This window comes from Aedes albopictus, chromosome 2, assembly GCF_035046485.1.
Source record: "Aedes albopictus strain Foshan chromosome 2, AalbF5, whole genome shotgun sequence".
In the NCBI taxonomy this organism is placed as follows: domain Eukaryota; kingdom Metazoa; phylum Arthropoda; class Insecta; order Diptera; family Culicidae; genus Aedes; species Aedes albopictus.
This window is the reverse complement of record NC_085137.1, coordinates 13,931,601-13,951,936: the sequence shown is the minus strand read 5'-3', so window position 1 is coordinate 13,951,936 and position 20,336 is coordinate 13,931,601. Positions and strand designations below refer to the sequence as shown.

The 20,336-nt window shown below is 41.9% G+C and overlaps 1 protein-coding gene across 3 annotated transcripts in view; it reads left to right on the top strand.

Annotated features, from left to right (window-relative positions):
- The window catches only part of LOC109429899 (uncharacterized), a 111,500-nt gene that overhangs the window by 26,937 nt on the left and 64,227 nt on the right, over positions 1-20,336 (top strand). The gene's annotated exons all lie outside the window — the stretch shown is intronic.

Genomic DNA, 20,336 nt, shown 5'->3' with positions numbered 1-20,336 from the left:
TTTAGTGTGTATCTTAGCAACCATTCCAGATTGCTTGACCTGGTGGATATTTGCCTCTCCGCTCTAGCCTTGAACGATTTGAACGCTTCAAGGGCTTGATTTTTGCTCTTCAGAAAATAAACCGCTACCCGCTTGCTCGCATCATCCAGAAACGTCATAAAGTAGCGGCTTCCACCTAGCGACGAAACCTCCACTGGTCCGCAGAGGTCGGAGTGTACCAACTCCAGCAGTTCTTCCGACTTAGACGTGCTTCTCGGGAACGGCCGCCTCGCGTGTTTGCCCTCCAGACAGGCAACGCAACCCGCCAACGATCCTCCTTGGAAATCGATTCCGTTTGCAATCCGCTTCAGCTTCTTCAGGCCACCTTCGTGCAGATGCCCAAGCCGTCGATGCCAGAGCTCGATGCCGCCCGCCAAGAACGACTGCTCCGAGCGATTGACTCTGTACAAGCCACCTTCCTCGACTCCGCTGACAACCAGATCGCCGCTTTCATCCAGAACTTCGCATTTGTCCTTCGTGAAAATAACGGTCTTCCCTTTCTTACAGATAGCACTCACCGATAACAAATTCGTTGCCAGATCCGGGATTTTCAGCACTCCGCTGACATCAATTCGTCCATCGGTGCTGTCCAATACGACGGAACCCTTCGCTACGGCTTGCATGCTGGTATTGTTCGCCGTTCCAACGGTGTGCTTTACCGGGGCTTCCTCGACGAACTTCTGATCCGGCCGCGCCATGTGACACGTGGCGCCCGAGTCAAAATACCATTCTGCCGCGCTGACGTCACCCATGGCAAAAATGGAACAAAGACCCTTGTGCTTGCTCGATTTCTTCGACGGTTGCTTCTCCGGGCACTTAGCAGCAAAATGGCCAGTCTTGTTGCAATTGAAGCAGGTCTTCTCGTCACTTTTTGACTTACCCGCCGCTGGCTTGCATCTCCTGGAACCTTGCTGGCTGTACAGCGCACCTTCGTTGCTGCAACTGGTCGGACCCTGCTCGATCTTGACGTCTTGCAAAATTTTCGATTTGACTGCATCCGCCGTCAGGGCGATACCGGACGCCTCGAGGCCCATTATCATAGGCTCATAATGTTCCGGTAACCCCATCAGTAGCATGGCCGCCAACCAGGAATCGTCCACCTTGAACCCCACCGAGGCTAACTTGTGGCTTGTGCTCATCAGCTCATCAACGTAGGCTTCGACGGTTTGACAGTTCACGAGGCGTATCGAAGTGAACTTCCTTAGCAACCCGATTTTCCGTGTCAGGCCGCTGTCCTGAAAGGCTGATTCGAGCTTCTTCCAGGCGGCTCGCGCATCGGCCGCATCCAACACCAAGCTGTAATTGAAGCTTTCCAGGCTCAAACAGATGGTAGCGAGCGCCCGTTGCTTCAGGTCCTCCGGCACCAACGCTTGAGCTTCGACGGTTTCGGCACTCACGGCTTCCCAGCATCCTTCGCGAATGAGAATCATCCGCATCGCGAACGCCCATGTCGTGTAGTTCTCCCTGCCGCGTAGCTTCTCGATGGCCGGCAGCGCCACGGAACCTCCGCCAACTCGAGCGCTTCTTGCTTCGGCTGCGGTTCTTTCGTTTCCTCCACTTCCGGCAGCAACGTGATTCAGCGACATTTCTACTTCGGGTTTACTGCTTCAGGTTTCTTGAGGTTGAAAAAATCTTGAAGACTAATTCCGGATTCCGGCTACGGTCCTCTTGCTGGGCTCGTAACCTATAGCAGAGCTACTAGTAAAACGACTGACTTCGTTGAGTACTAGCAATGGAATGAAAATTTTATTGACTACCTTAGAAACTAATAACAAGTCCATAGCGACGCGAATTACAGAGCTACTATGATCGCAACAGATATCAAGCAGTTCCGTGTTCTTAAAAAATTAAATACGATGCGGAAAATATATTCTAATTCCAACGACCTCTGCATTGAAACTAATTTGGACTATATTTGGACTAAATAAATTATATTAACTCGCGTTAGTGCTTCTGGATAGATAATATTTAACACTATATTAACAAATAGGGTCTAGGATCATTTAGGCAGGAGCATCTATTTTAGGCACTTGCTGCTATTTATAACTCAGTCAATTCCTAACCGATCTAGATAATATGCATATCTGATCGTGTCTCTAAAATCAAGTCAATCGGTTCTAAATCGACTGAGTCATAGACACAAGTGCCCAAAATAGGTGATCCTGCCCAAATGGTTCCAGACCCTATGCTGCTGGAACTTATAAAGCAATTTTACAATTGTAGAGGACATTATTGAGCTTGAAATTAAGATTTTACTACATGACAAATTCAATTAATTTCATAAAAGTGTCTTCAATGGTATTTCCCCAACATACACATTCTGTATTGTGAAACTAACTAAAATGTGAAGAAAGCAACAGTGCTTGTACGATTACTAATAGTAAATGGAGAGTGTTCTCATTTTTGGTTTGCATTTTTTAGGGTTGTATTGTTGTGAATAGTCGTGAACTCAAACCATGTTTTCTGTGCAATGCCAGCTTCAATTCATTGTATTGAAATAAGTTTGTTTTATTCAATAAAGTTATCAATTTTACCACCTTGGTATGGCTAGGAGGTTCTTCGAAACATTAAGTGAATATAGACAACCCACGAAAACACTGGAAACGTTTTTTTTTTGTACTGATCGCAAAATATAAATGTATTAGATTTTATTTTTATTTTTACACAGGCTTAACACGTTAGTAATTTGAAAGATCGACCAGATTTTCTTCTCGAAAATTTGAATTCAATTATTTAGATCATAAGTGTAGCATTTCGAAGTCAAATCAAAGTAAAATAGTTATGTTGTCATGATTAGATAAGGATAGGGGCTTGCTTTTTGTGATTGAATTAAGAGAAAACTTCAAGGATTTGTATTATAAAGCCTGTATCCGCAATAATCGGGACACAGAAATACAGCTGTAACTCTGCAATAGATACATTAAAATTGCTCAAACTTGGTCAAATAACATCTTCAGATGTGTTCATTCCACCTACAAAATTTAATGTGAGTCGCTGCAGTACTTTTTGTTGTAGCAATGAAAGAGTAGAATGTGCGCCATCGAATTTTGTACAGCCCCTAGTTTTGCTTGTCAGCGTTGTAACTTTTGAATTTGGCAAAGGAAATAGCTGAAATTTTGAACGCAAATCTCTCAATCTACATTTGTTGCATAGGCAAAATTTCAAAAAAATCGATGCGCTATTAAAAATTTTATAGTCGAAACATGTATTGGGACTGAACGTGATTTTAACCCTTTAGACAGCAATTAGTCAGCACCTTTTATTGTTTCGATTGTACTTTTGAAAGTACTATACCAATATTCATAAAATTTTGCAGGCATAATATACACATAATCAACTACCTTCTGTGAAAATTTCATGGAAATTGGCAGAGAAATTCAAAAGTTATGAACAGGCAAATATTACACATGAAAAACACGAAAAATTTTCACTAAGATTCATCCCTTTCAACACCAGTATCTTGCAAACCAATTGATCAAAGTTGATGAAATTTTGCAAGAAAGTGTCTCTATAAGTATCATAACTGCTAACGAGATTTCATAATTATCATCACAGAACTAAGAACTGTAACGCAGAAGAACCATCTATTATGCGAATGAAAATTGGTCATGATTGTACAAAATGCTTAAAACCATGTCTGTTAGTTTTTCATCCACAGTTAAAAGTAATGCATCGATTTTTATAAAATTTGGCACACATAATAAACATGCACCAAAGAGTTCTCAGTCAATTATTTGGCCAATTTTACCGATTCATTACAGAGCTACAGCTGTACTTCTGTGTCCCGATTATTGCGGATACAGGCTTTATAAGTCATATTTGATTCTTCCCGGATATGTATCAATGAAATGGAATGTCGTAATAGGCTGAAATTTTGACTAGTTATTTATCAAAGTTACTTCTCAGATCTGTGAAAATTTTAGCGGTGCACAAAATTGCATTTCAAAGATATTGTATTTCAGTGTTTATGATGATTTCTAAAGCTCGTGTCAAACCTTCAAAAATGAATAAAATTTAAACTCATCTCAAAAAGTTTCTAGGGGTGCTCCAACAAATTTGAAAATGACATTTTTCTACATTTTTCATGCGCTTTTATGCCCTACTAATGGGGTCTCTGATCACGGCAAAAGTTTTTTTTTGTCGAACAGTGTTATAGCGTAGTTATTAGTCGATAGAGAGCTTTGTAGAATATTGTGCTTGTACAAATTGAAATAATAACCGTCTCAATTAGGGTTCCGAAACAATATGCTGAGAATCTTGTACGTTCTGAATTTCCTGACTCATCAAACCCATTTCACAAATGGTGCAACTGTATCATGTTCATTTGCCAAAGGAAACGCACTACCTTCTTCGTTGTATTCATTCAAGGAAACAGCAGTGTTTGAACCTAGCGTGGAACGTCCCTGCAGGAACGCAGCGACGGCAATTAATTAGAAGACACTAAACCGTGACAACCTGAAGACCACTTGATAACCACCTGAGAAGTGTCTAATTGCCTCTATGTACTTGGAGCGGCCTATCTCAGCCGCCACCACCATCTCTGCTGTAGTATACAATCAAAGCAAATGCGTCACACGACAGCGATAGATATATTCTAGGATAGATGCAGTAGTAGCAGCAGCAGCAGCAGCACCAGCAACAACACCAACAACAACAGCAACACCAGTGAAGGAAACCCATAAAACCGCGCAGTTGCACTGCGAAAAAGTGCACATCGCAACAGGCATCAGAAAATTACAAAAATCTATAAACCGACTCCGAAGAGCTGCGATGCGATGCATACAACAACTAACAACCAGAGATGGATCACAGCCAGTGAGTGCTGGCTTAGAGTGGGCTAATATCTGGAATTTCGAACCAACTATGCGCCATGGAATGAAATCTTAAATGATCTATATGATCTTTTGAAAGTTTGAGTTAATTTTATAAGTATTAAGAAAAATCCCGAAACTGTTTAGATTGGTTACGGATCTGTAGCCGACAAATTTCATCAAAACGTTAAACCAGACGTTTGTTACGATTTTTTTCTTAGGAAGATTTTGCTGAAAACACTATCTGTTTGAATAAACTGAATTTTCAATAACTAAGTAATATGAACTCACACTCTTGATGAAGAATTCAAAGCATTTGTAAGGTTCTGTACATAGCATTTGCGTGTTGTTCAAACTTGTTGTTTCAATACCTGGATCTTTTAAGCAACGTATACTTTGATCGAACTTGAACTTGTCCCATTTAGGGCCACCCTAGTGTTGCCTGCAAGTGCCCCGCAGAATGCACTAACTACTAAACTATAAAGCCGACTAACCATGTTAGAAGCACTCACACACCGAAGAGTGTTCCCGAATAACATCCAACAGCAACGCCGAGCTTCCTCTGTGTCTTCTCTAGACTAGAGCACTGCCTGTGAGTGAATTGCAGTGCACTAGCCGTGCGCACCATTATTGCATTGACTGGCTGGCTGGCTGTGGCACTAACTACTGGGAAGCGATGCGACGGCGGAAAAAAAAAAGAAGCGCGCAATGGCAAGTGAAGGTAACGATCGCACGTGTTTTCTGCTGCTGCTGCTGCTGCTGGCTAGTCGTCGTCGGTTTGCCACTTTGGCTATTAGAACTTTGCTTCGTTTGTTTGTTTGCTTGCTTGCTTGCTGGTGCTACTTCCCAACCATAGCTTGTTAGATGTGGGCAGCAGGGAAGCATCAATAGCAACCAATCGGCGCGGTGAGGGAAGTGAGGGTGAGATGGGCAGCTTTGATTTTTAAAGTGTAATACTGGCTGAGGGGCTTCCACATTCGCTCGGGCCCCGGCCCCCTTAATCCTTAATTCATTAATTAATCTCAATCCTTAATTCGGACCTGGAAGTACATACCCTTCTTACGTCCATGATAATTATTCCTCTGATTCCTCCGATTGATTCTGTTTCACTAATTCCATCCGTTCAGCTGATTTGCAAATTGAATAGTAGTTTTTTCGTAATGTCCTTTTATTAATGAGTCAATAATCACGTAAAAAATCTACTTTCTTCAACGATTCCATCTTTGTGACGAAATTATCCAGAGTGTCTGATAACTCAACAGGGCTTAATCTTATTTGATAAAGTACTGTCATCAAGTCGCTGAACAGCTGCTTATAAACAGTTTCAGGTCTACCGAAAGTTTCATCATCATTGGCAACGCATTTTGCTGTAGATTCACTCAATATATTTTCCAATCGGTTCAAGTTTTACAAATTAATAAATGCTCCTTCTGGCGTAGTATCATGACAGATACTCTTTAATTTTTGTCTTTTAAGATATAATTTGCATCATTATTTCTTATTTCTTATTAGTGATTGATTGATTGAATTATTTGCTCTGATAAGCTATATCTTTAACATATCCAGTAGCATGGTTCAAAAATCGTTTTTGCTCCACACCGCTTAATTGATTTGTAACCAGATTCTATGCCTTCTCCCAAAATTTGAGTTAATTTGGTTGAAAATTGAGACTGCACAAGCCCTTCAAAGTTTGTACGCGAATTACTATGGGAAACGATGGTTTTCATTCAATCGACCGTATTTAGTATTTTCCCAAGTTCCCTAGAGCGTTAGTTGACCCTTGGTACTGCTAGGCTACTCTATCAGCTACAACTTTGCCGAAGACCGCATACAAATCGCATGCCTCATTAATTAGTTACCGATTTTTATCCAGAATCGAAATCTTTACTCATGATGGTTAAACTAATCATCGGGCATCACTGCATTTTGCAGTGAAACATAGTAGCCATGATTTCAGTGTGCTATCTTAGGCGCCATATGCAGCAATGTTGCCTGCTGAGAAGCTGGAGGATCATTGCTAAAGTTTGTCCAGTTGAATACAAATCGATAACTAATTAAAGAGGCATCCGATTTGAATGCGGTCTTCGGCAAAGTTGTAGCTGATAGAGTAGCCTAGGAGTACCAAGGGTCAACTAATCCTCTAGGGCACTTGGGAAAATGCTATGGTCGATTGAATGAAAAACATCGTTTTCCCATAGTAATTCTCATACAAACTTTGAAGGGCTTGTGCACTCTCAATTTTCAACCAAATAAGCTCAAATTTTTGGAGAAGGCATAGAATCTGGTTACAAATCGAATAATCGGTGTGGAGCAAAAACGATTTTTTGAACCACGCTACAGCAAGTCTTTGCTTTCCATTTCCAATCGTGTGCATTTTACGCAAAAAAAATGTTTATGATCCAGGTTTGCACAAGTTAAGTGAAACCAACAGTCATCGCAACATACCATATCACACACCGTACCACCTCGCGAGTAACAACATTATCGCACGTCACTAGAGTACCAAGGTAAACAAATTCATCCACAACTTCAAACTTTTCCCCACCTGGCACCACTTCGTCACCACTACCACGGCCGGGCCGACGTTGAACACCAGCAATCATGTACCGTAAGTCCAATCCTCGCAGTCTCCCTCTTAAAAGGTACAAACGCCTCTTCCACGGCCCGACAGTCGAATCCGATGATGTCGATATCGTCCGCGAAGCCCAGGAGCATATGCGACTTCGTGACAATGGTTCCGCTCCTGTGCACACCAGCTCTCCTTAATACTTTTTCCAGTTGACCAGTAAGTTCGAAAGAGCATCGCCCTGCTTCAGTCCGTCAAAGGTTACGAACGATGAAGAAATTTCATCCGCAACCCGTACATTTGATTTCGATCCATCAAACGTCGCACGAATCAGTCTAATCAGCTTCGCCGGAAATCCATGTTCGATCATAATCTGCCATAACTCGTTTCTCTTCAGTGAACCAAACCCATGCATACGGCATATAAAATAGCGTCTTTTTCGATAACTCAATGAACAATTAGCAAGAAAATAGTCTCAGATCACATTTACAAGACTACCGGTATTGTTCTGGAATCGGTTCCAGGAGTCTCGTCGGCAGTGATCAGATGAAAAAGTGAACCACGACATTCTTGGTAATACTTATTTGATACTTGATGGGCTACAACTCGTAGCGGTGAGTCTACGCCGAATGAAGTATCCGCCTCCACTGGCCTCGGTCCTGGGCCAATCGCTTCCAGTTGCCCTGAACGTTTAGAATCCTCCTCAACTGCAAAAAGCCAACGTGTGTGCGGCATTCCACGAAGCCGACGACCCCTTCTCCCCAAGTAACACACATATAAACGTTACGACAGCGCAAGTTTTGGTTGTATAGAAGTTTATTTTACGTTATTTTAACACAATGTTAGAATTACGTAAAATAAACTTATATACAACCAAAACTTGCGCTGTCGTAACTCTATTATAACATGTGTGTTGCTTGGGTCGGTTCTCTGCTGAATATAATTTTAGCTTGTCGTTCCTCCGGCATACGAGCTACGTGTCGCAGCACTTTACGTTTGAAGACTCCAAAGGCTCTCCGATCAACTTCTTTCAACGTCCACGTTTCATGACCGTATAAAGTGACCGGGAGAATCAGAGACTTGTACAACGCGAGTTTTGTCTTCGTTTGCAGCCTGCGGGACCTCAGCTGGTTTCGCAGACCGAAAAAGGCCCGATTTGCAGCCGTAATCCATCTTTTCACCTCGCGGGTAACATCATTATCGCACGTCACTAGTGTACCAAGATCAACAAATTCATCCACAACTTCAAACTTTTCCCCACCTAGCACCACTTCGTCACCACTACCACGGTCGATCATAATCTTCCATAATTCGTTTCTCTTCACTGAATCGTACGCCGCCTTGAAATCAATAAACAGATGGTGGGTCTGCAAGTTGTACTCCCGAAATTTATCGAGAATCTGCCGCAGGGTGAACATCTGGTCCGTCGTTGATCGGCCCTCACGAAATCCTGCCTGATATTTGCCGATGAAGGACTCCTCAATCGGCCTCAACCTGTGGAACAGATCTCCGGACCGAATTTTGTACGCTGAATGAGGAGTATTGTTCCTATGTAATTCGCGCACTCCAGTCGATGCCCTTTCTTGAAAAGAGGGCAAATGAAGCCATCCAACCAACTAGCAGGCAGTTCTTCCTTCCCCCCATATCTTCAATATAATACGGTGTAAGAGTTGATACAGCTGCTCACTACCGTGCTTGAGAAGTTCGACCGGGAGTTCGTCCTTCCCAACAGCCTTGTTGTTCTTCAGTCCCCTAACGGCTGTCTTGACCTCCTCTAGCGTTGGAGGTTCCACAGCTTGTCAGTCGTCGTCGATTCGAATTATGTCCGTCGCTCTTCCACTCCCACCTTTCAACAATTCCTCGAAGTGCTCTCTCCACCTGGCAGCCACCATTGTATTGTCTGTCAGCAAGTTTCCATTACGGTCGTTGCACATGATGGGAGAAGCCGCTGTTTTTCTCCGCACGCCATTGGCAGTTTCGTAAAATCTCCGCATATCATTCTGTTCCATACTCTCTTGCGCTTGAGCAATCACATTTTCCTCGTGCTCTTTTTTCTTTTTGCGGTGGATTCGTTTTTCGGCTACTCTTGCTTCCCTATATCGCTTCCTGCTCTGCCGGGTCCCCGACACCAACATCCGGCTTCTGGCAACATTCTTCTCGTCTGTTACCCTCTGGCACTCCTCGTCGAACCACCCGTTTCTAGGTCGTCTTTGAGCAGTACCTATCACCTCCCGCGCTGCTGTACCCATCGCTCCGTGGATAGACTCCCACAGAGTGTTGAGATTATCGCTCTCGTTGATCTCACTTAACCGCTCGTCCAGCTTCTGGTGATAGTCAGCTACCGTACCGTCTGCTGAAAACCGCTGGATGTTGAAACGCATCGATCGCCGGTTCCTAGAGTCCGACACGGTTGATAACCGTGCTTGAATCTTACTAACTACGAGATAGTGATCTGAGTCGATATTGGGACCTCGAAAAGTTCTAACATCAATTACGTCCGAGAATTGTCGGCCATCTACCAGCACATGGTCGATTTGGTTGCAAGTATCGCCGTTTGGGTGTCTCCAGGTGTGCTTGCGGATATCCTTGCGTGCAAAGTAGGTGCTACTAATGGCCATCCCCCTGGCGGCAGCAGAGTTGACTAATCTCAGTGACGCTGTCATTAGTGACGGAGCGAAGACTCTCCGTACCGATGATTTGACGGAAAAGTCCTCTCTTCCGACCTGCGCGTTGGCGTCACCGATGACAATCTTAACGTCGTGTTTTGGGCATTCTCCATAGGTCTTGTCAAGACAGTCATAATACGCATCCTTCACATCATTGGTTTTCTCGTTGGTCGGACATTGAACAGGCTGTAGTTAAAGAATTTGTCCCGGATCCTCAATGCGCAGATCCGCTCTTTGATTGGCCTCCACCTCATAACTCGCTTGGCCTGTTTCCCGATCACTATGGATCCGACCCCATGTTCTGCCTTATAGCTGCCGCTGTGGTAGATGTTATATTTGAACGATGTGTTGGCAACGGGATCCACCGCCCTGAATTCACGTTCACCAGTTTTGGGCCACCGCACTTCCTGTATAGCAGCCACGCACACACCAACTTTCTGCAATTCACGAGGTAAAAGGCTCACTCGTCCAAGTTCATTTAAGGTTCTGACGTTCCAGGTACCGAGTTTCCAATCATAGACCTTATTTCGTTGCCAGGTCGGTTTCCGAGAGTATCGTTCACATATTCTATTTCTTACTTCATTTTTCGTAGCGTTGAAAGGCTTCGACAGGCTACCTTACCGGGGTCGCGCTGCCCACATAGCGTTAGTGGGGCTGCCACCTTAGGTATAGCTGACGCGATACAGCGTTTCATATACAGCCGCTGGATGCCAGATCAGACGCTGTTTGAGCCGCACATCCTTGGTGAACAGACGCTCGGGACGTAACTCCTCAATCTAGCTGAAGTCAGAAGGACAACAGTGCTCAGGCTGCACTACCATCTAAGCACACAACTCTTAACTGGCGGTCTTTGTCATCGTTTGACCCGTTGAAGCATGAGGTAGGAACTTGTGAGGACCAGAGCTAAGTTGGACGCTCTCCTTATCGACTCACCGTTTTGCAGGCCGTTACAACGCGAAAAACACTATTCTTTGTGAATATCATTCAGTTCACAGTTCAGATCACATATTACATTATTTGTTGGCATTGATTTTTTCTCGCTTTGCAATCATTCTATTCACTATTTTTTTACTATAACAGCCTTCCACAATATTGGTAATACTTTTCAGCAAACTTATTCCATAATTTCTCTTCTCTTCGACACATGTTACTGTTTAATGATGATTAGGGTTCAAGATTATTCATTGTTTCACACTGGATTCGGTGTCGTCTTTTCATTTTTAGCGCGCTCCCAAAGATCGGATTTGCTCTTCTCTGGTAGGTCGCCAAATATTGGCAGCAGTATTTCCTCTCTGGAGCCACCATATGTTGAAGTCAGCACTTAGCCTTTGTGGTATTCCTCTCAGCTGCCGCGACGATCAATCGGCGACGACAACAATGATGGTAACCACAGTAGTTGCACGGTACGCTGCAAAGAGAGACGGCATTCGATTCTGGCTTTGCCGATCAACGGACAAGAGAAACGCGCTGAACCCACTGATGATAGGAGGGTTTAGTGGTAGATAGTTATTAGGCTGGGTCAACAAAGTCGATTTTCTGGAACAAAGCTTTTTAGGGTCCAAAACAACTGTGCAAAATTTTGGGAGCGTATTCCCCGTATTTCGCATAGCGATTGAAATGTGTATAGAATTTAGTATGGGAAAACGTGAATTTTTGCATTTTTCTCATGAATTATTTTTTTGTCTAAAACAATCTAACTAATGACGGGATATGCCGAAAAACTTTGCCGAAGACCGCAAAGTGATTCGACACTTGTGAGAAAAGTTATAACGTACAGATTGCCCGGTGGTGCTTAACATTTAAAATGTAAAGGAATAATGTCAATAATAAAATCTCAATTTTTGGACTAAGTTACAAAGCGAATAACTTTTTTCACAAGCGTCGGATCACTTTGCGGTCTTCGGCAAAGTTTTTCGGCATATCCTAGGCTATACTTTAACGTTTTTAGTTAGATCATTTTAGACGAAAAAAAAGCACGTGTTCCCATACTAACTTACATACAAATTTCAATCGCAATGCGGAATACGGGGACGCAACCAATCGCTTCCAAATTTTTCACTGATGTTTTGGACGCTAATATAGATTGAAAAAGCTTTGTTCCAGGTTGATGCGATCAAATTTAAATTTTCTCCATACAACGTTGACCCACTCTAATAGTTATAATCGATTGGTCCAAATCGAGTGTGGGAGTGATCAATTGGCCTGCCTAGCGGTCAAATTATTTCGCATTCGAAGACGTGACTTAGTCGGATGAGGCTTCAGCTGTTTATCTTACTATTTATGAACTTTCAAACATTCCTAAAACTTCTTAATGTTTTTTTTCGATTAAACTAATAAGATCTTTTTTGAAATTGCTCAAATCTTTTTACAAAGTTGTTTGCTAAACTGGTAAAGTAATCATTGTAAAGTATCCTTCAGGGGAGACCGGAGGTGTGAATTATCATTCAAGAGGGTTAAAGAGAAGAACTGAAAGGATTTTCATGCTGATAAAGGAGAGAAGTGTTGGAAGGCATTATGATCCCCAAACGTGCACTACGTCAGCGAGGTGGGCGTCAGCTAATGCACGAAGAAGGTTGAGTACCATTTAATTATTTAAAATGATGAGGAACGAGCTCACCAAAAAAAAAATATAAATATTTGGGTACATCGGATAAAAACATCGAATAAAACTGAGTGGCATCAGCAACTGATCCAACAAAAATCAAAATTTCTTTGGTTTGGATTTACAAAAATTAATTGATTCATGTTTATTTTTTTTTATTTTCGTGATTGATTGATGAGAGTAGATCAATAAGAATGATGAAATACTTAATTCATTATTAGGATTAATAAACTCAATAAAATATCATTTCAGTATACTAATTTAGGGATTTTTCGGGTTGTTCTAGAGCTATGTATAGTTAACCCTCTAATACCCTAATTTTTTATTTTGATCTAAATATCATTTTTCGTCATCTAAAATTGATTTAAACATGTTTTGGAAGATGATTCTTTTTAATTCTCGATTTCGTAAATTTCGGTTTTTGATTTTTCTAATTTTTATTTTTGAACATCCCCACACTTTTATATTTTTCCTGGAAGCCAATTTGGGGAGCGGATTTTTTGAGATGAAAACATTTTGAGATTTTATGATAATTGTTGAAATATTATTATTTTAAATTTTTTTCACAGAAAGTTTTATTTTCCGTGTAATTTTAAGGTAAATAATTTTAGAGTGTATTCGATTCCCTTAAACGATTAAACAAGGATAGAATGATTTGGGAAAAATTTAAAATACGTTAATTGTAGCGATTCAATACAAAATAAACAATGACTTCTAAAAGGTGACTAAAACATCAATTTTTTAATGATTTAAAAAAAAATGTAAATACGCTTTGAAACACATCAAAAACCATTTTGAGATAAATAGAACAGTCCTAAAGATCAGCCAAAAATAAAAAAAAATTGATTTTCCACGAAACAAAAATTACAAAAACGCTCAAACTATACCCCGTCTAAAGGCGGGATTGGGTATTAGAGGGTTAAGTTAACCTACAACAGTAATTTTGTCATGAAAACGGTTTTAGAAGTAACAGAAACATCTCAAGATGTTTTTTTTTAAATTACGTAAGAATTTTTGTCTATATACTGCACAGCCGGTCGCAGTATTTCAAGCAGATATTTTCCATACTCTGAGAAATTCTACCTGAATTAAATTCTTTCACTTGCTTTTCACAAATATTCCCATCTTACTCCCATTCCCCCTACCCACTGTAAGAAACTGCGGAAAAGCATGCATCCACCGCTGGCACAGCTAGCTGGGATCACTGGGATGGTTTGGCTGTATGCACTAGGTATAATCGCTCGCCATTTTTCCGTGACTCTACATGATGATGATGATGATGCACCGCGGATCGTAGATCTACGACGACGCCGCCGCCACGGCAATTGTTGTTTTGTGCACTTTTCTTAGTTGAACTGTGCACTAGTACCTACCTACTACAACTTCCACGTGATATAACAACAGAAAATAGACGGTAATAAAAATCTGAAGTATCACCATCAATCAGCTTTGTACAGCCAGGCGGTGCCGATGATGGTCGGTTGTTCCGTGCTTGGCCTGTGAGCCGGGAAAAATGTTATCGCGCGGCTTAGCCGCTGCACTATTGTAATCTCTGTGTGTTCTAAGCAAGTTCTAGGTCGCATGACCGCGCTTCCAACTGACGATGATGCTGACACGAAGGGTAACGAGAAATGATCATCCAGTCTGTTTATGGGAAAGTTGGATGTAGTTGAATGGCTACTTTAGGGGAAGCTACGTCGATTGCCTTCACAGTGCTGCTTTATGCTTTTGGTGTGTGAAAACTAGATCGTTGGGGACAAAGCTGATGAATTCCGAAAATGGCCGACAAAATGACCTACTCACGTTTTGAAGGGTACATGTAACTCCAACATTGTGAAAATATGAGAAGTTGCAAATGCCACTTCCAACTTGCTTATTCGCAGTCTGATATGATTAATCGATTTCTCAAGTTTAATATGGAACTTGATCCGCTGCCCTTGTACTGCTTACTTATTTCCCTTTATCAAAAATTAGGTTTGCGAATTTGTATATGTTTTTGCCTTTCTCGTGCACCAAGGTGTACCGAAAGGCTATATGTTCACTCCAAAAACGAAAATTTGATAGAGGCCTTTGAGAGGTCAAGTCTTATATACCAATCGACTCAGCTCGACGAGTTGAGGTGATGTCTGTGTATGTGTAATGTGTATGTATGTGTGTGTTTGTGTGTGTGTGTGTGTGTGTGTGTGTATGTGTACAAAAAAACTCACATCACTTTTTGACAGTAAACCTCAACCGATTTTAATGAGCGACGGTTCATTCGACGCGAAATCCGGTCCCATTGTTCCTATTGAAAATAGTTCAGATCGGTCCAGCCGTTCCGGAGTTATGGCCATTTAGGTGTTCCGGACCGGTACTCCGGAAGGGGACAGATATGACAATGCAACAAACCCATGCATGCGACCCATCAAACCGCGACTTTTTCGATAACCTGTCGAACGGTAAGCAGGAAAATAGTCTCAGGCCATATCTGGACCGGCAGTGTTCCGGAATCGGTTCCGGATGTCTCGCCGGAAGTAGTAAAATATAAAAGTGAGCCAAATCCATGCATGCGACACATCAAACAGCGGCTTTTTCGATAACCTGATGAACAGTGAGCAGGAAGATAGCATTTGATACAGCAGAGACTACCGGTACTGTTTCGGAACCGGTTCCGGGTGCCCCGCCGGAAGTGGCCAAATATAAAGTTGAACCAAACCCATCCATGCGACACATCAAATCGTGGCTCATTAGATAACCTGATGAACGGTTACCAATAAAATGGAATCAGACCATATTTAGGAAAACCAGTAGTATTCCGGAACCAGTTCCGTGTGTCCCGCCGGAAGTGGTCAAATGTAAATGGGAACCAAACCCATGCATGCGACACATTAAATAGCAGCTTTTTTGATAACCTGAAGAACGGCAAGCAAGAAAATGGCCTTAGATCACAACAGAGACTACCGGTAGTGTTCCGGAACCGGTTGTCACGGTTCAAAATCAGATTTTAATCGAATCTTGTCTTTTCCTCGACTGGCTTCACTTTAGTGCCAAGCAGATTATCAAACCGTTTGCATGTGAAGCAGCAATATGCAACGTCCACCGAGACTCAGGGCGAGTCCATCAAACCACGGAAAGATTCTAATCCGGTACCGCTCCTTTCTCACCACAACTCTGACCCCAATGACCCAATCAATTTAGAGCACAGGTAAAATTCCAAAATTCCCACTAAATTCCCATCAAAATATCTTTCGTCATCTAGAGTAAACTAGCCAACGTTCAAATTTGTATCATGTATTGAAAATCACTTCTACTCTCCTACGATTCCAATTGGAATTTTCATGCGCACGGCCGTGCTTTACTTTGGTCCCTCAGTTCACTTTCTACTTTATCTAGGGAATCGCGCCACTTGGGCGGTGGCTTCTATATTCGTCTGTTTTCCACTATAACTCAATTTGAACCAATTGACTCAACTTTTGGAATGTGGTGAGATAGGCATAGTATCTACCCGTGTACAACATTTCAAGTCAATTGGTTCAAAATTGACTGAGTTATAGTGGAAAACAGACGAATATAGAAGCCACCGCCCAAGTGGCGCGATACCCTATCTGACCTTGATCTGGCTCGACCCGAGCTCAGGCGGTGATGTCCAACGATTGATGCGGCGACGGAGACGCAGGGTTGATGATAGCGCAACGAGGTTGCTGTTGTATTGGTTGTTGCTGATCGATGACGGGGCTGCCTCTATACACGCGTGTAGGGTGTCAGTGGTGCGTGTCTTCGCTAACACCAGCACTCTCACATGCGAGTCCCATTGACTGCGGACTGCCAACTGTCTCGAGGCTAATTGAATGCGAATCCGATGGTGATTGGCTTCCAGTCGAGAATTCTCGGGAGTCGTGGAGTCCCCCAGACCCGTAGGTGCGACGGGGGTTCACTGGCCGGACGACGAGACCTATAGCCTACAAGCCGCCAAGCTTCTGGATCCTCCCAGAGGATTCGTAGTGGTCTAATCCCCCTATAACCTACCTCCGGTTCTAGAACCCGACAGGAACACCTTCGCGTGAAGGATATGATTCCTTCACAAACAACATAAGAAGAAGCACATAGATGATCCCATTAGCATCACATATTCCATAGGGCAGCACAATTTCCTTTCACGACACGCAACAAAGGGTTTACACATTTACCTGAGCCTCGAGCAGCAGATTCAAGGTTTGCTGGAATGGTGACGTCAGCAACTATCTTATATTAAAGATCTACAATGGAACAAAGTATTACCAAAACTACACCATCTTCATGGCGGTTCGCCTACTCACATCGAGAATATGATTCCCTTTCACTTGGGCCTAAATTAGCTTCCACTATTATATATGATTTTTTTCCGGTTTCTAAAATAGTTTAAACATTACGGTTAATACTTTTAACAAGTTACATTTTTTTATCTAACTCACTTTGTGTTTTCGAACAGATAACCGTTACTATTTCAAACTATAAAAATCTCACTAAATGCCGGGACCACGTCCGCTTTAGAACACTGTTCGACTCGGAAAGACTTTGGATGGGGTTTCTAGATTCTTTGTTACAGTTACATAATAGCTTGTTGCTCTCATTGTCCCCCCCGTTACAAAACAACTCATCTTCTTTAAGAATTGGTGGTTCCAATCTCGACCACCAGGAGGCGCTACCGTCATTAAAATAATAGGGTAAAAGCTCCCTTAATGGAGGTAGTACCAATAGTGGTGGTAGTGGCAATTTAGCACTATTTCGATCAAAAAGCTTGCAAATGAAATTTTTAATAGATGCATCATACTTAATTGATAACATTAATTCAGTTTTGTGTTTAGGATTTGCCGAAAAACCTATTTTAAACAATTATTTTCCTTAATATTTTTGCTCCTTTGCACATATAGTGATGGTAGTGTTCCTATAGTGGTGGGTCCCATATGAATTCAATGGGATGCGCCACTATAGGAATTACTGTTAAATTTTACCTCCATAATAGGAACCGTGTACCTATAGTTGGTGCAAATGATTTATTAGCAAAAACTGGTATAAACAATAATTTTTACATTTTTCCTAGCAAATTTAAGTGGAAAACTGCCGATTAACGGTTTAAGACTTTTTGTTTTGTGGTATTATCAATTTGATTTAATTATTTTACTTCAAGGAGCTACTAATAGCACCACTATTGGTACATTTACCCTACTTGCATATTAATGCTTCATTTTAGATTGCGATTTGATTCCGCCTTTTCTTGACGAAAAGAGGATCAATCGGTTTAATAAAAACTGAGGAAACAATTTCAATATTGTAACCATGTTACACGGTTCCGGGTGCCTCGCCGGAAGTGGCCAAATATAAAAGTGAACCAAACCCTAGACCAAACCCATGCCTGGTGAACGGTTAGCAGGAAAATAGCCTTAGATCACAGCAGAGACCACCAGTAGTGTTCTGGAACCGGTTCCGGGTGTCCCGCCGGAAGTGGTCAAATGCATATGGGAGTCAAACCCATGCATGCGACACATTAAATCGCGGCTTTTTTGATAACCTGGTGAACGGTTTGCTAGAACACAGCCTTTGATCACATAAGAGACTAACGGTAGTGTTCCAGAACCAGTTCACATTAATCCGCGGCGTTTTCGATAACCTGATGAACAGTTTACAAGAAAATAGTCTTACATCACATTGCCCGCCAGAATGACTAAAATGTAAAATGAATCAAATCCATGCATGCACATCAATTTTCGGCTTTTCAGAAAACCTGCTAAACAGTTAGCAAGAAACTATAGTCTCAGACTATATTTGAGACAATAGTGTTACATCCTGGAGTCCTGCGTGGCCGAGACACATGGTAGTGTATTAAAACTCCAGGTGTAAACGAATAACAAATTAAAATGTAACTTTATTAACATAAAAGATTACATGACTATGACGCGACACGTACACGGTAGGACGACTACAATACTTCTAATCCTAATTAACTACTTTGTGCATCAACCGAAAGGCAGACTCATCGCCTTCGGTGAGCAAGCAGTATAGGGAGAGAATGCTGAACTGATCAGTGGTTCCCAACAAATAGGTACAGTCTTGGCAGCGGTTCCGGGTATCTTACAGGAAGTGATAAAAAACAGTGAAAATACAAGCGATAAATATGTATAAGAGAACAAAATCTTGACAAAACTGAAGCAGGCTCATCAAATCACACCTTTTCAAATTCCTGAAGTGTAAATATACAGTAGAATGAGGGATGCATGGGAAAATTTAAATTTAATCGCATCAACCTCGAACAAAGTTTTTCAGTCCTCTTTTACGTCTAAAATTACTGCGCAAAATTTTTGATCCGACTGGTTGCTCCTCGCGCTCTGTAATATGGTTCAAATTTGAATTGAATTCAGTATGAAAAATTTCACTTGCTTCCATTTTTTGGTCAAATTTTATGAATCTAGTAATCAATGATAATAAAATATAGCCTTAAGTGTGCCGAAAAAAGTTTATCGAAGCCTGTAAAGTGATTTTTGTTGTGGCCTCCAGTAATAGTAAAGGCGGTCAAGCAGTCAACTAAGAGGTCTGATATTTTTCAGCTCTGCCTATACATTGAACATAACGTCGGAAATATGTGCCATCATTAAGTTTTCCAACTCGATGATGGCTTGGATAAAATTCTTGCTTTTATAAATAAAGTATTCACAGGATTCAGGACTACGACTTACGTCGACGGAAAGATCATGAGTACATATTCGACGAGAAAGGCACTATCACCACTAGGTGGATTGATCCGGGTTTTTCTATTTGTCGTGAGTGGGATTCGATCCCAGGTCCTCGACGTCGCTTTAACTATCACATCAGGTCCAATAGACTTCTAAAATGATTTCTCCTGAATATTATATAAGGATTTCTCCATAATTATTCTAGGGGTGCTCCAGGGATTCATCCAGTGATTCCTCCAGGAATTCCTATGGGATGTGTCCGTTCTAGGAATTCTTGAAGGCATTCCTTCAGAGATAAGTGCGCTTCTCCGTTGCTGACGTCACTACTCCCATTATTACATGTGCTTTTTATACCCACGGCATAGAATGATTTCACAATTAACCTTTCTATTGCATGACGTAGCATACGGTTTGGGTCATAAAATACCATAAAGCAAAAAACAAACCAGATTAATCCGCCTAGTGATGATAGTGCCTTTCTCGTTCCCATGATCTTTCCATCGACGTATGCCGAAGAATTCTTGAATCTTGGATCCTTGAATCCTTGAATCCTTGAATTGTTGAACTTGATTCGTTGGGTCACATAAATGGGTTTGGTTCACATTTATACCTGATCACACCCGGAGGGACAAATTGAGCCGGTTCCGGAACACTGACGGTAAACTCAAATGTGGTCTACGCCTGTTTTCTTGTTCAGGTTATTGAAAAAGCCGCTATACGATATGGCGATTGCATTGAATAGGTTACATCTGACAAGTTCCTGGAACTGGGTCAGGAACACTATCGGTAGTTTTAAATGTGGTCTGAGCTCATTTTCTTGCTAACTGTTCATCAAGTTAGCAAAAATGCCGCATTTTAAGATGTCACATGCATGGTTTTGGATGGTTTAACCACTCCTGGTGGGACACCCAAATCCGGTTCCGGAACACTACCGATGGTTTCAAATGTAGTCTGAGCTTATTTTCT